This window comes from Macrotis lagotis, chromosome X (genome assembly GCF_037893015.1).
Source record: "Macrotis lagotis isolate mMagLag1 chromosome X, bilby.v1.9.chrom.fasta, whole genome shotgun sequence".
In the NCBI taxonomy this organism is placed as follows: Eukaryota; Metazoa; Chordata; class Mammalia; order Peramelemorphia; family Peramelidae; genus Macrotis; species Macrotis lagotis.
In genome coordinates this window covers 613,267,260-613,281,859 of record NC_133666.1, presented here as the reverse complement: position 1 = coordinate 613,281,859, position 14,600 = coordinate 613,267,260, and the positions used below count along the sequence as shown (strand labels likewise).

General features: G+C 41.0%; 1 protein-coding gene across 6 annotated transcripts in view; it reads right to left on the bottom strand.

Moving 5' to 3' along the window:
• Positions 1-14,600, bottom strand: part of LOC141499963 (protein tyrosine phosphatase type IVA 3) — a 201,421-nt gene that overhangs the window by 92,788 nt on the left and 94,033 nt on the right. For all 6 annotated transcript variants that reach the window (XM_074202794.1, XM_074202785.1, XM_074202786.1 and 3 more), the window contains one exon: positions 14,299-14,354. The gene's annotated coding sequence lies outside the window, so the exon portion shown is untranslated. The remainder of the gene's footprint in view (positions 1-14,298; positions 14,355-14,600) is intronic.

The following is a 14,600-nucleotide window of genomic DNA, read 5'->3' as shown; positions in this document are numbered from 1 at the left end:
TTTTGTAAACCTTAAAACATTTACTAGCTATTATCATCATCATCATCATCATCATCATCATCATCATCATCATCATCATCATAGTAACATAATTAGGGACAGAAGGGACCTCAGAGGTCAGAGTCCAAATTTCCCCATTTTATGGATGAGAAAATTAAAGCTGAGTACTTGCCCTGGGTCAGTGAGCTAGTAAGTCACTGAGCCAGCATTTCAACCCAGGCCTTCTTGACCCCAAGTCTAGCAATCTATTTGCAATCACTATTGCTACATTGCCCCTAAGGGATTTTTCATTTTACGGATAGTTACCAAAAGCCCAGAAAGAGTAAGTCACTCTCCAAAGACAATATCAAAGCAAAGACTTCAACCCAAGTCATCTGACTCCAGAGCACTATGTCCAAATATCAGAAGAGTCACACAACGAAGAGAACAGACTACACATTCTGTTCTGGTTGGTTCTAAAACTGACTCATAGGATGACAGATTTTTAGAGTTGGAAAAGATTTTAAGATTATATAAGCTTACCTTCCCTTTTTACAGATAAGAAAACCAAAGCCCAGAGAAGCTGTCACTTGTCCAAGGTCACATAGGAAGTAAGTGGAAGAGTCCAGGGGCAATTATACATTAAAAAAATAATCCTGGGACACATTATTGCCCCAACCTCTGAAGTTTACAACCACCACCACACAAAACTGATACAAGTATCCCCATTTTACAGATGGGAAAACATTACCCCCAGAGGATAAATGATCCAGACACTAGTTTCTTTTACTATTCCTCCCAACTCTGGGTTTTTTCATTAGCTGTCAGTCCCCATGCTTGGAATTCTCTCTTTCCCTCCTGGCTTTCATCTTTCCCAGTTTCCCAGAATCCTAGGTCCTTTCCTTCTCTGGATTATCTCCATTTTATCTTGCATATATCTTTTTTGAATATTGTGGTTTGCATGTTGCCTCCTTACGATTATCAGTTTCTTAGAACTCTCCTGTGTCTTTTTTTTTTTTAATCCCCAGTGGTTAACACGGTAAATAAATGTTTTTTTGACTGAATTGACCAGGGAGTTCACTTGGTAAATACAGAAGGGGAAAAGGGGGCAATATCTAATTTCAGGTTCTCCTGCCCATACCTGATCCATTCTGGGGTCCCAAGAGGGATCCTCTCCTAGATGAATCTAGGACCCCAGCTAGATGACTACGGGTTAGTACTAGCCGACACCACCAAACTCTGAACGATTCCTAGACGTGACGCAAGCAGGAGCAGCAGGAGCTGTGACGCAGCCTCAATCTTGGCCTTCCCCAACCCCTGCCCCACGATCCTCCAGGGGAGAGCTGGGAAGCACGGTTTCCCACAGCTCCTGGCCGGCTGCCCCCAAACACAAACGTTTTCTTTCCTTCTTTTTAATGTTTCCCCCTGCTGTAAAGCAGCAGCTGGGAGCGGAAATGATAACTCATGCCTTGCCCCATGTCCTGACTTCTCTTCTAAAGGGCAGATTTCTTCTGCCACATGGGCTCCATAAAGTGCCCATATCCCTTATAGACTCATAAAAGCTACAAATTCCTGTCTTAGGAAGACACCCCATGGTTCCCTGACCACGTACCCCTCAACTCCCAAAATCCCAACATATACATGAATTTCCCAGCTCAGAGTTCTGGCAGGAGATTCAGTGTGGTGATGGGTTTGAGATGAGATGAGAGGGAGGAACCTTCCTCCCTGAATCTAAATCACAATCAATCAAACAACAAAAATTGACACTTACTATGTTACCAGATACTCTACTAAATGTTAGGTATGCAAAAAAATCTGCATGTAACAGTCTCTCAACGGCTTACATTCTAACAAGAGAGACGATATGCTCACCCAGAGAGGGTGAATGGAAAAAAATCTTAGAAAGAAAGGGACTGGAAGGGTAGTGATGAGCAACACACTGATCCACCTTCCTCAATCATATTTTTCTCTGGAGAGGAATTGCCACTGGAATCTGGTCAAGGCAGAAGACAGTTGAGGCTACTGTCACTGAATCACAGAGTCCAAATCCCTACCTAGATAGGAATGCTGTCTACAATACCTCTGACAAAGAAATGATCCTCCCGCTTCCACCTGAAGCTAACAGTAGGGATGAGCTTTGAGAGAGCTCTCATTGTTCCCCAGTCTTTCCCTCCAGCTTCCACCCGTGCACTACTCCTGTTCTGTCCCTTCAGGATTAAGCAGAATAAGCCTAAAAACTCGCTCTCCCACAAAAGTCCCTCAAATTCAGGAAGACAGTTATCAGTTATCCTATTCACTCTGAGTCTTCTCTCCTGTAAGTTACAAAAGGCTATTGCTGTTCAATCATTTTTTAATCATGTACAACTCTTGGCAAAGATACTGGAGTGATTTTGCTGCCATTTCCTTCTCCAGATCATTTTTATAGACGAGGAAACTGAGGCAAAAGAGGTTAAGTGATTGCCCAGGGACATGTAACTAGTAAGCATCTAAGGCCAGATTTGAATTCAAGAGAGCTAAGTCTTCCTGACTCCAGGCTCAGCACTCTGTCCACTACACCTATAACCTTCTTTCACCAATCACAACCCAACATACTTTCAAGTTCTCTCAATACTTCTTCCTTCCCCTTCCTCTAATTTGACTATGCTTCAATGAAGCCATGATTATCTCCATGTGATTACTCCTTCCAATAGTGAAGAAGGCAGCATAGCCAAGCCTTCTTTGTGTTGTAACTCATCCAACATTGTCAAGAGCTGGGTTGGGAACAATTCTGCAGGAATGATGATGACTGCTAATAATAATAGCTTCAAGGTTTGCAAAGCATTTTTACAAATGTTATCTCAATTTATCCTCACAATCTTCTGAGGTAGGTGCTATTACTAACTACATTTACATAAAAAGGAAACTGAGGCAGACAGTAATTAAGTAATTTGTTCAGGGTCATAGAGTTATTAAATCCAAAGTCAAACTGGAATTTGGGTCCTCCTGAATAAAAGTTCAACACTGAATGAAAGCTCTATTCCCTAAAATTTATATAGTACTTATATTATATAATTTAACTCATTTGAATAAGCCTCAGAGCCTAGGGGTTATACTCTGAATTGTCTCCTTGTGGAAAAATCTTAAGATAACACTGAGTCAGTTCTGATATCACATCTTATTACCAGTGTGACCCTGGGCAAGTCATTTAACCCTGTTTGTCGAAGTTATCTTATCTGTAAAATGAGCTGGAGAAGAAAATGGCAAAACATTCTAGTAACTTGGTTAAGAAATTCCCAACTGGGGTCACAGAATCAGACACAACTGAAATGACTGAATAATCAATTATGTGATACCAAAGCTTTTGGTATCTTTCCATACTTAAGATACCTTAAAAATTAATCTCTCAATGCTTTTCAAAAATGGTGCCACCCCCAGCACATATTTCTTCTGTGATCTGATGAAGCTTTTATTCTTTACTTCATCTTCTAAAGCCCCGTTTTCTTCCTTAAAGAGCATATGAAGTACAGAGTCCAAACATAAAGGTTCTAAATCATCCAAGACAAGAAATAATCTCTGGCAAATCTGTAAAAAAGATTTCCCATCTATTTGTTATTTCAACCATCTATTCCCTAGGGATGATTTTATATCAGAATATTATCTTCCTTATTCTGGACACTCAATGACTCATTCTGAGTTTATAATCCACTAAAAACCCCCAAGTTTTCATTCAAATTGTTCTCTAGTTTCCTTCAATTCCTAGCTAAAATCTAGCTCCTACAGAAGTCTTTTCTAATCCCTTCTTAATGCTAATGTCTTCTTTGTGATGATTAACTCCATTTTATCATATATACACATGTATATATTTAATCACAGAAGCAACTAAGTGGCTGAGTAGAGAAAGCACTGGATCTATAACCTCAGACACTTACTAGCTGTGTGAGCCTGGGAAAGTAACTTAAAGTTTGCCTTAATCTAGTGGAGAAAGAAATGGCAAACCACTTCAGTATTTTTGCCAAGAAAAGACTACAGACAAAATTGTAATGCAATGCCCCACAAGGTCATGAAGAATCAGACAACTGACAGATAGATGGATGGATGGATGGATGGATGAGAGAGTTGGTATAGGTTGCCCATAGTCAGTCAGTCTGTGTCTAAGTACCTACTATTGCCAAGCATTTCATTAAACACTAGAAGAGCTAATGCAAACGATATACAAATTCATTGATCCAATAACTATCTATAATTTCAAAGACCGGATGATGAGGCATGCTCCCCACTTTCTGACAGAGGAATCACAAACTTGGGTACAGAATGAGACCTATATAGTTAGACATGGGCAATGAAGGAATATGTTCTGTGATAACCTCTTCCTTCATGTATGTTTCTTTCTTTGTCTCTAGGTTCTAAATTCTTTCTACTATCTATCACAAATCTCCATTCCCTCCCCAGCTCTGCTTGAGACTTCCTAGGCTTCACTCTTTCCCTGGAACAGAACACAATAACTTTTAAGTAGGAGCAGAAAAGGTAAATGATGGGAATAACCCAGGGCTGAGTTTTTTTGAGAAAAAAGCTGCAATAAGATAAAGGACAAAATAATAGTAGGAAAAGAGGGGGAAAAAAACCACTCCTAGACTGGGGTTAGAGAAGGAAACTAAAGTCAGAGCAGAGGTACTAATTAGAAAGAACACCAAAGGGTATAGGAATTGGAGGTCCACCTCACAGGAAGCTCTAGTTTGCTAATTACCTTCCTAAAATGTGGTACCCAGGACTGAGTGCCATACTCCAGATACAGTTTGACCTGGAGACTGTAACCCCCCCCACCTCACTCTGAATACTAAGCTTTTTAAAATTCAGAATGATGTTTCTTCCCAACTCCTATTACAAACACTGCTGAACTGTTCCAGGGATGATGGAGATGGGAAGATGGGAAGTCACCCAAAATTCTTCAAAAAATCCTCCTCTGGCCAAAGGAGTACAAGGGTGCTTCCCTCCCCCCAGATCCATTTTTTCTCAGGGGTTTAGTTGGACAGTTCTCTCCCTCTCTCTTTTCAAATCTCTAGGGTTCTGTACAGGCTCCATAGTGCTATTACCAGTTACCTCTTCCCATAAAAACAGATTTCTGTCTCATCTGGTGGAAATGTTTTTTTATTGAGTCAAGAACTATTGAGGTCTTATTTAAACCTAGTAAATAATCCAGATGTCTTTCACCAGATAAATTCATGGTATCATTTAAAAATAGGTTAGGCTAATTTTGTTGATTAATCAACCAACCCCTACCTATAGAAAGATGGACAAAGGGAAGAGGGAATGTGTGAGGAAGCCCTCAATGTTCACTCCCAAGTCCTCAGCATTCACCACTTTCCCCTTGGGTAGGACCACTGAACCAAATCAGTTGGGGCATGCAGCTTCCTCCCATTGGGTGTCATCTTTCTTACAAGTATTGTCTCCTAACCTTGAAATTGAACCTTCCCCCTTGGGGACATAGATCACTACTCCTTCTATGTTGAACATCAAGATGGAGTCACTTAGTCTGCTTTTCTCTCTACTGTAAGCCACCACAAGCCAGGGTTCTCCCAAGGACTTGGAGGGGGATACATCACAAACCAGGTAGAAGCAGAAAGAATTTAGAACCTAGAGACAAAGAAAGAAACATACATGAAGAAAGAGGTATCACAGGGAGAGGTCTGAGAAACAAAAAGACAAAAACTAAAAACACAGAAATTGAAAGGCAGAAAGAACATAAGAGGGAAACAGAATCAAAAAGAAAGAAATGGATATAAAGAGCATAAACACAGGAAGACAGAGAAAACCCAAGGATAGAGAGTCAGAGACAGAGAAAAACAAACTAAGATTTCTGGCCCCAAAATAGAGATTGAGAGAGGGAGTGGGTATAAATATCATGGGCATGAAGAAAGGGCAAGGATTAGCAACAGAAGGAGAGAGGTTCTCAGCAGGCTGGGAGCTGAAAATCAATCTATACAAACAGAATGGATCATCACTAGGCTGGTCAATAACTTGCCTTTCATTTTTCTAGGTCAGCGTCCTTCATATCTAACATGCTACTACACAAAATCCACCCCTTCTCTATGCTGGGGCCAGCCTGTTAGACAGGAAGCACCCTGAGAGCAGGAGTCAGGTCTTAAATATCTTCATATTGGAAGCACCCTGAGAGCAGGAGTCAGGTCTTAAATATCTTCATATTCCCCCACTGTCAAACTGCAGGGCTGGAGATAGAAGGTGCTTCATAAATGCGTGGGGGGAGAAAGAGAAAGGAAGAAAGGTCCCTCTGGGACATCTCATCTCTCCTATCAAATCTATTCTGAACAGCCTGAAACATTTACATGCACTCTCTCCAGTGTTAGCCCCATTTTGAAGATGAGAATAGTAGCACATAGAGAAGTATAAATAACACTGGGATCAAAGATCCTGGGGTCAGAATTCCAACTCTTTTATCAGGAAGTGCAAACATGGCTAAGGAGCTTAGCAACCAGTTTAGTGGCAGGGTTGGATTTGGAACTTTGGGTCTCTTATCTTCTAGCTCAGTCCATGTTTAGGTGGCATGGTGGATAGAGCTCTGAGCCTGCCATCAAGAAGACCTGAGTTCAAATGCAGTTTTAGACATTTACTAGCTCTGTAACCCTGGATGAGTCACTTACCCTCTTTCAGTCTAATTTTACTCACCTGTAAAATGGGGGTACCTACTTTCCAAGATAGTTGTGAAGAGTAAATGCCATTAATAATGTTTTATTTTCTTCCTTTCCTCCCTCCCTCCCTTTCCTACTTTCCTTCTTCTTTTTCCTTCCTTTCTTCCATTCCTTCCCTTCCTTTTTTTCTTCCTTCATTCCTTCCTTCCTTCTCTTCCTTCACTTTCTTCCTTCCTTTCTCCTAGTGTCCTTTCTTCCTTCTTTCCTATCACCATTTTGCTCCTCACTTCATTTTCCTTTCATTTCAACTAAATCAACTCAAAGCTCTGGTCACTACCCAAATGCTCAGCCCAACCGGCCTCCATAATCAGTAAGAGACCCAGTCTGGGAGTCAAAGACATATAGGCTTGAGACGTCTCTATTATTTCCTGGTTGTATAATTCTGAACTAGTCTCCTCTCTCTATACCTCAATTTCTGCCCCTGTGAAATGGGCATAATTGTTCTGTCCACTTTAGAGGGCTAATTTGGGGAAAAAAAGTACTTTTTAAAGTTTTAATAGAAATACTAGTGTTAATTATTTATTTTTCTCTCACTTGCCAAAACTGAACTAAAACCTCCTCTGGCTCTCTGTGTGACTAGATCCACTCTAGGAGGATGTGAACTTACTTCTCCGGACCTCAACCCTTTTATCTAAAAAAATAGATAAGAAAATTTTAAAGCCCCTTCCTTCTGCCCCTATGGTCCCACATCTATCTTTCTCCAATCTCTAGCATTTCCTTCTCTCAATCTCTCTCTTTGGGGAATCTTCTGTCTTCAAAATTCTTAAGATACTTTCCCCTCCCATCCTCATGGCCCTCTCTTATCTCTCCTCCTTCTAGATCTATCTCCCAACCTGCTTAATTCTCATTCTTTCCTCACTGTGTTCACTCTCTCTCTCTCTCTCTCTCTCTCTCTCTCTCTCTCTCTCTCTCTCTCTCTCTGTGTGTGTGTGTGTGTGTGTATAGATAGATAGATAGATAGATAGATAGATGGATAGATAGATAGATATAGACAGATAGATATAGATATGTATATCTGCTTCTCTGTCTTTTTCCCTCCTGTTCCCCCCCATCACTTTTCTCCTCTCTTCTTCCCTGGCCCCTATTTCTTTCCCTCTCCTGGTCCCTCTCATTCTCTCTTTCTCCCCTTTCCTCCTTCCCTGACTTGTCCTTTCCCGTGTCTCTCTGTCTGTCTGTCAGTCTCTCTTTCTCTCTCCCTGCCATCCCCACATCCCCCCAACATATACATATACATACACATTCAGTGGGAAGAAAGAGACAGGAGCCCATCCAAGGGGCCCAAAGAAGAGGGGATGGCTTTAGTTGCTTCCTTCTGTGTTGACAGAAGGGAGTTTTTCCAGCTTTCCCCACTGGGCTGTGAACCAGGCTCAGAAAGTAGGTTACTGTCTCAGTGCTGGGGGCTGATGCTTCTGCCCAAGAAAGAACACTCTCCCAGGTTGCCGGCTTGTTGGTGCTCTGGGAAGAGAGCCACACAGATCCACAAGCTGGTTGGCCAAAAGCTTTGGGCTCTCAGGGACAAAAGTCTATGTCGAGCCCTAAATTCCTGACAGGGACAGCTTGCAGATATACACAAACTCAGAGCCCCTGAAGAAGCTGGAAGGAGGCAGTTTGAGGCCCTAGTCCTGGCTGTCTTCTTCCCAATTCTGAAGAGGAGAGACTGGGGGAAGGGCACTGTTCCTTGAGAAGGACTCAGGCTGAATAGATTAGCAGGCTCCAAAAGGGAAGGGACAGAAAAAGGGAGAAATAGCTATTTGGCCTCTGAGAGACCTTCAGAGGGTATTCTAGTCTCTGTCCTCATTCTTAAGCAGGAAGGCCTGAGTTCAAATCCAGCCTCAGACACTTGCAAGCTGTTACCTGGGCAATTCCCTTAGCCCTGTCTGTCTCAGTTTCTTTATCTGCAAAATGATCCGGAGAAGGAAATGGCAAACTGCTTAGGCTCTTTATCAAGAAATCACCAAATGGGCTCACAAAAACTGAAGTGACTCAGCAGCAAAAACTAGATTACTGAATCTCAAAGCTCAAAGGTTTCTGTGAAAGCCCCTGAAAAATTCATTTTCAGAGAGTCCAAAAGCTCAAAACTATTTTCATAATAAGATTTTTAAATTTCTAATAAAGTACAAAAGTTCTCTGGGAAGAAGAGTCCTCAGCAATTCTTAAGATTTAAATGGCAGGGTAGCACAGTAGATAGAGTACCAGCTCTGGAGTCAGGAGAACCTGAGTTCAAATCCAGCCTCAGATACTTTATAATTACCTAGCTGTGTGTGGCCTTGGGCAAGCCACTTAACCCCATTGCCTTGCAAAAAAAAAAAAAAACCCTAAAAAAAAAAGATTGAAATGGGGTCCTGAAACCAAAAAAAGTTTTGAGAACCACTGGTCCAAATGACCTCTAAGGTCTCTTGGGTCTCTGACATAATATCTTCACAGTTCCCTATTAATCTTGACATTTTAAGCTCTGATATTATACTTTAAAGCGGGACAGAGAACATCTGAACCATAGGCTGTATAAGTCCTTGAACTGATGCTGCCATTGCAACCCCAGGAGGGACTTGATATTCAATAAATCTAGGAGGTTTCTTTAGGGGTGAATTAATTGTTTGACCAAATATAACAGGAGAATGATGTTATATATATATTCAAATGGCCCTTGACAGGAAAAAAGTTCCCACTTTTAAGGGAGGGAGACAAACTTTAAGACAAACACAAATAGAAATACTTCAAACTCAATGAAAATGGGACCACTAAATCTTTGAATAGAAAAAAAACACTGAAGTGGTCAACAGAAAACCTGGAAGGAGGCAGTTTGAGGCCCTAGTCCTGGCTGTCTTCTTCCCAATTTTGAAGGGGAGAGACTGGGGGAAGGGCATTATTCCTTGAGAAGGACTCAGGCCTTCAGCTCTAGAACTCATCCTTACGTCTTCCTTACTTCTTCCCACTATTCCTCAGATTTTTCATCTGCATAAGTGTGGTTATTAATGGGGCATTTGATTAAGAATTGATTATGAATCACAAATCCCTAATGATGGTATGATAAGCAATGGTTCAAACAAATGATCAAATGAGAAATAATAGTGATATCAGAATAAAATGAGAAATGATAGGATCAATAGAGTATTAATAATTCTCCAACACTGAAGTACAATAATAATTACTATTATTATTATAATTACTATTATAGCTAGCATTTATATCGTATTTGAAGGTTTCCAAAGAATATTCTGTTTCACTGAAATCACTGACTCACCTTTGGTAGCTTTGTTTTCTCACTGATGTGCAATACTATCTCCAATGGTGCAGACTGCAGCCCATCAGTGTCTTCTCACCTTGCATGACTTCACTATATTCTCTTATAAATTCTTCAAAGAGGATACATCCCATTTTGCTTGACAATGTGTGGGTACAAATAGAGTACATGACTTGCCTATTGGTTTTTCATTGCCTTCTATGATAATTGCAATGTTAAACAACCTCTTTAAGTTCAAAGTTTTGAGAAAGTTTATAAATATATAATTTTATCCTCACAATAACTCTGGGAGAATCGGTGTTATTCCTATCCCCATTTTACATGAGAAAACTGAGGCAGATAGAAAAATTGAATTACTTGCCCAAGGACACAGAACTAAGTATCTGAGGCAGAATTTGAACGTGGGTCCTACAGAATGCAAGTTCATCACCAAGTACTCACAAAGAGAAGAACACAATTAACTTTGGATAAAGTCACTTCTGAGACTCAGTTTCCTTTTCTGCATAAAGAGGGGTTACATTAGATGGTTTCCTAAAGTCCCTTCCAAATGCTGATATTCTCACAGATTCAGAAAATATTGAGAAAAGAGGTTCATTCAGGATGTAATCTCTGAAGTGAGGGAAGTGAAGGGCAGGTAGAAGTGGATGTATTCACACATAGGCAACCTGTGAGTAACAAATGAAGTTCCTGATTCTCAGTACAAAGCTCACCACTGCACCACAATATTCTCAACCAAGAGAGTAGTATTCATCTTACAGAATTATTTCAAATTGCAGCCCTCATCTTATCTATCTTTATGTATTTACTACTTCATGTTCAGTCATTTAAATTGTGTCCAACTCTTTGTGACTCCACTTTGGGAATGCTCTTGAAAGAGATACTGGAAAAAAAAAGTTTGTCTTTTCCTCCTCTAGTTCATTTTACAATTAAGGAAATTGAGGCAATCCAAAGTTAGATGACCATAGCTGGTAAGTATCTGAGGCCAGATTTGAATTCACAAAGATGAGTCTGCCTGATTTCTTGCCCGCTGCTCTATTCACCGAACCACCTAGTCTCCCCATATATTTGCTTACGTATCATCAAATTCTGCCATTGGCAGTTAGGCGTTATAGTGATAGAAAGACTGAACTTGCAGTCATGAAGACACAAGTTCAAATCTTACCTCATACCCTTGGTTGTATGACTCTGGGAAAGTCATTTAACTTCTTTCTGCCTCAATTTCCTCAACTGTAAAATGAGAATAATAACAGCACTCACTACCCAGAGTTGCTGTTAGCATCAAATTAGAGAATATTTGTAAAGTGCTTACCACATAGTAGGTCTTTTATAAATGATAGCTATTCTTATGATTATTGGACCTTGAGCAGGTCGCTATTTCCTCAGCAAGCCACAGGGGTAAAATGAGGACACAATGTTTTAGGCAGAGCAGCAGCAAATTAGTATCTGAGGTCTTTCAGCAAAAAGAGGAGAGAAGTGGTAGGTAATTAGATAAATGTAAATAACTGTAGCCGTGCTGGTAATTACAGTAATGCTTGGAGACGACAATTGAGGGCTGCTTCTGTTGATAGTAGGACCAGCCAGCAGCCTGCTAGGTGCCAATCAAAGCCAGCTGAGCAAGCTCATACCCTAGCCCAAAAGAAGACAGTGGAGCCTGCAGGAGTCTCTAATGCGACAATACAAAGCAACAGTCAAACTGGCTATTAGCGCAAGGCGCAGTAGCAGCAGAAGCTTGAGGTCCATTCTGCCAACTACCATCGGGGGACGAATGTGCCCAATGTGGCCAGCACCTGGACAGCATCTAATGTCTGTATGCCAATCAGCAGCTAAGCCTGCCCAAGGGGGAGACAGGTCTCGATCCCAGGGGAAGTACTGAAAAGGTCAGAGTAAAGCCTCTCTGTACTCAAGTAATGGGATGAATCCAAGTGGGGCTTCAAGGAGGAAATGAAGGAGGGAAAATGTCTAGAGAGGCAGAGAAGTCTCCTAAACTGAGCCAAGAAGGTGGAGGAGAGTGGTAGAGGTTGTTAGTCCTTCCTTCTTGAAGAGGACCCTGACATCAAGGAAATGCCATGACAAGCATGGGGGCTGTGCTAAGTTACTGGTCTAATTTCTATCTGGTCCAGGGGCCAGATATGAATCAGGATGATTGGAGATGACCCTGGGTGCAAGGTAGTCAGGATTAAGTGACCTGCCCAAGGTCACATAGCTAAGTGTCTGAGGTTGAATTTGAATTCAGGGTCCTCTTCACTCCAGGGCTGATGCCCTATCCACTGTGCCATCTAGCTGCCCTTAAAAAAAGAATGTGGAAGAATATGGCCATTAAATGCCTCCAGGTAGGATAGGTGTGAGGTTTTTCCTTTAAAGGATACAATCAGATCCTACTAAGGAAGCAGCTTCTTCTGATCAAAAGATAGATGACAGAGAGATAGAAGACAAATAGAGGCAGATGGAGAGATAGATACATACATACAAAGGTATGTATGTAGATGGATATGGATAAAGATAAATTAGAGAGTGAGAGATAGGCAGATATATAAATAGGTAGACAGACATAGATAAATGAATACAGATAAAGATAGAGAGATAACTAGGAATAAAGATAGATAAGAGAGACTGAGAGGGATAGACAGATAAGAGATAGAGAGATATAAAGATAGATTAGAGGTAGATAGAAAGCTAGAAGAGGGAAAGATAGATATAAGCACAAATTAGCAAGAGCTAGAAACAGAAACAAAGGGATAGATAGATAAGAAATAGAGAGATAGTGGCAAATTTTTATATAAAAATAGATAATAGATATAGATGTGAGAGGCAGAGAGATAGCTAGATAGATGATAGACAGCGATGGATGGATGGATGGATGGATGGATGGATGGATGGATGGATGATGTGAATCTCTAGTACCACCAATCAATTAAGTATTATTAAGCTCCCACAACATGCCTATAAACTTTATTAAACATTCCATATACCAATCTGGGCAGATTTCCCAAAGAAAAGGTTGAGTTTCTACCCACTTCCTAGAGGAGGCAGAACTTGACATGGGTCTTGAAAAATGACTATGATGGGTCAGGTTTGGGGTATGGAGACTGAGGGAGGGAGGGAGGGAGGGAGGATAGTGTAAGCCAGTTAGGAAGCTAAGAACAAGTCTGGCTTAGACAGGGAACCAGAAGGGAGGATGACCTCACGGGGGTATGCCTAAGGGAATAGGATTAATCAAAAACAAAAGTCATCATTAATATGTGTAACAAAAAATAATGTGAATTTCTATAGCATTTTAGGATTTATTTTCAGATCAACAATTTAATTCAATATGATATGACTATTATGTATTAGGTACTACTCAGTGTACAAAAGTTCCTGCCTTCAAGGAACTTACAGATAGATCATGCTTAATCCTAGATTTATAGCTGGAAGTGACCTTGGAGCTTTCACCATTGGGCCATGGCTTTCACTATTTGAGCTTGGACTCAAACCTTCTGGGTCCTTCAGTTTAATCATGTTTCCAAGTCAATTCAACAACCTTTTATTAAGCATCTATTGGGTTCAAGGCAAAAGAAAAGCAGACCAGTCCTAGAATCAGGAGGCTCTGAATTCAAGACATGACTGCCAATTTTTGAGCTGAGTGACCAGAGGCAGTTCACTGAACTTTCCAATGCCCTGGCTGCTTTCTAGAAATATAAATTATAGACTAATTTTCAGTCTGTATTGACAAAAGGAATTTCCACAGTAGGAGTTCCCCAGCCCAAGAATACTGCAAATCTTTCCCCAAAATAATAATTTTTAAAGTACCAGAAACTGTATCTGGTGGAGGATTTGTGGGGTTTCTTGACTGAGATACAGTAGTGGTTTGCCATTCCTTCTCCTGTTCATTTTACATATGAGAAAACTGAGACAACCAGGGTAAAGTGACTTGCCCAGAGTCATACTGCTAAGTGTCTGAGTCCAGATTTGATCTCAGGTCTTGTGCCAACTAGCCGCTCGATATAAGGAAACAAAGACAAAAGAAACAAGCCTAGGTCCGAGGAACTTACATCCTAACTGAAGAGATACAACATAAACCTAAGTGAGTAAGAATTGCAAGAGGGAGGGCACACTGGCAAGACAGCTAGGGATGGGGGAGAGGGAGTGATCTGGAAAGGCCTCTAAGAGAATGGATTTCCACAGCCCCAAGATATAACAGCATTTTTTTTTCTCCTGTTGATATGGAACAGGGCAAAGACTTGAAGCTTGTCCAGAAAGCAAATTTTGATGGATTCTGGCTGAGTCTCTATCAATTGAATACCCATCTCCCATTATTCCAGGCAACTCCAACCTCCCATTTAAGAGCACAGCCAAGGGGTCCTTCTCCTACATCTATTCTCCACCCCATTTTGATCCAGTTCCTTGACTACTCACCTCAGAGAAGCAAAGTGGGCTCAGATCTGCACCAAATAAGGTCCGTTCGATCCAGCCTGGTTTGTGAGAAAGGAAAGAATAAAATCAGACATTTCTCCAGACAGCTGGGGCTCCCAGGCCCAACCCTAAGCCAGACAGTCAGAGAGGGAATGGGAAAACCTTACCCAAGACCACACAGCTAGTGACTGACATTGATGGAAAATGAACCCAGGTCTGAGTAATTTACAGTCAGATTTTTGCCTATATAAGACAGCAAGGTCTAGGAGCTAAGTGTCCCCAAAGATTCTAGGGGAGAAGGAGGA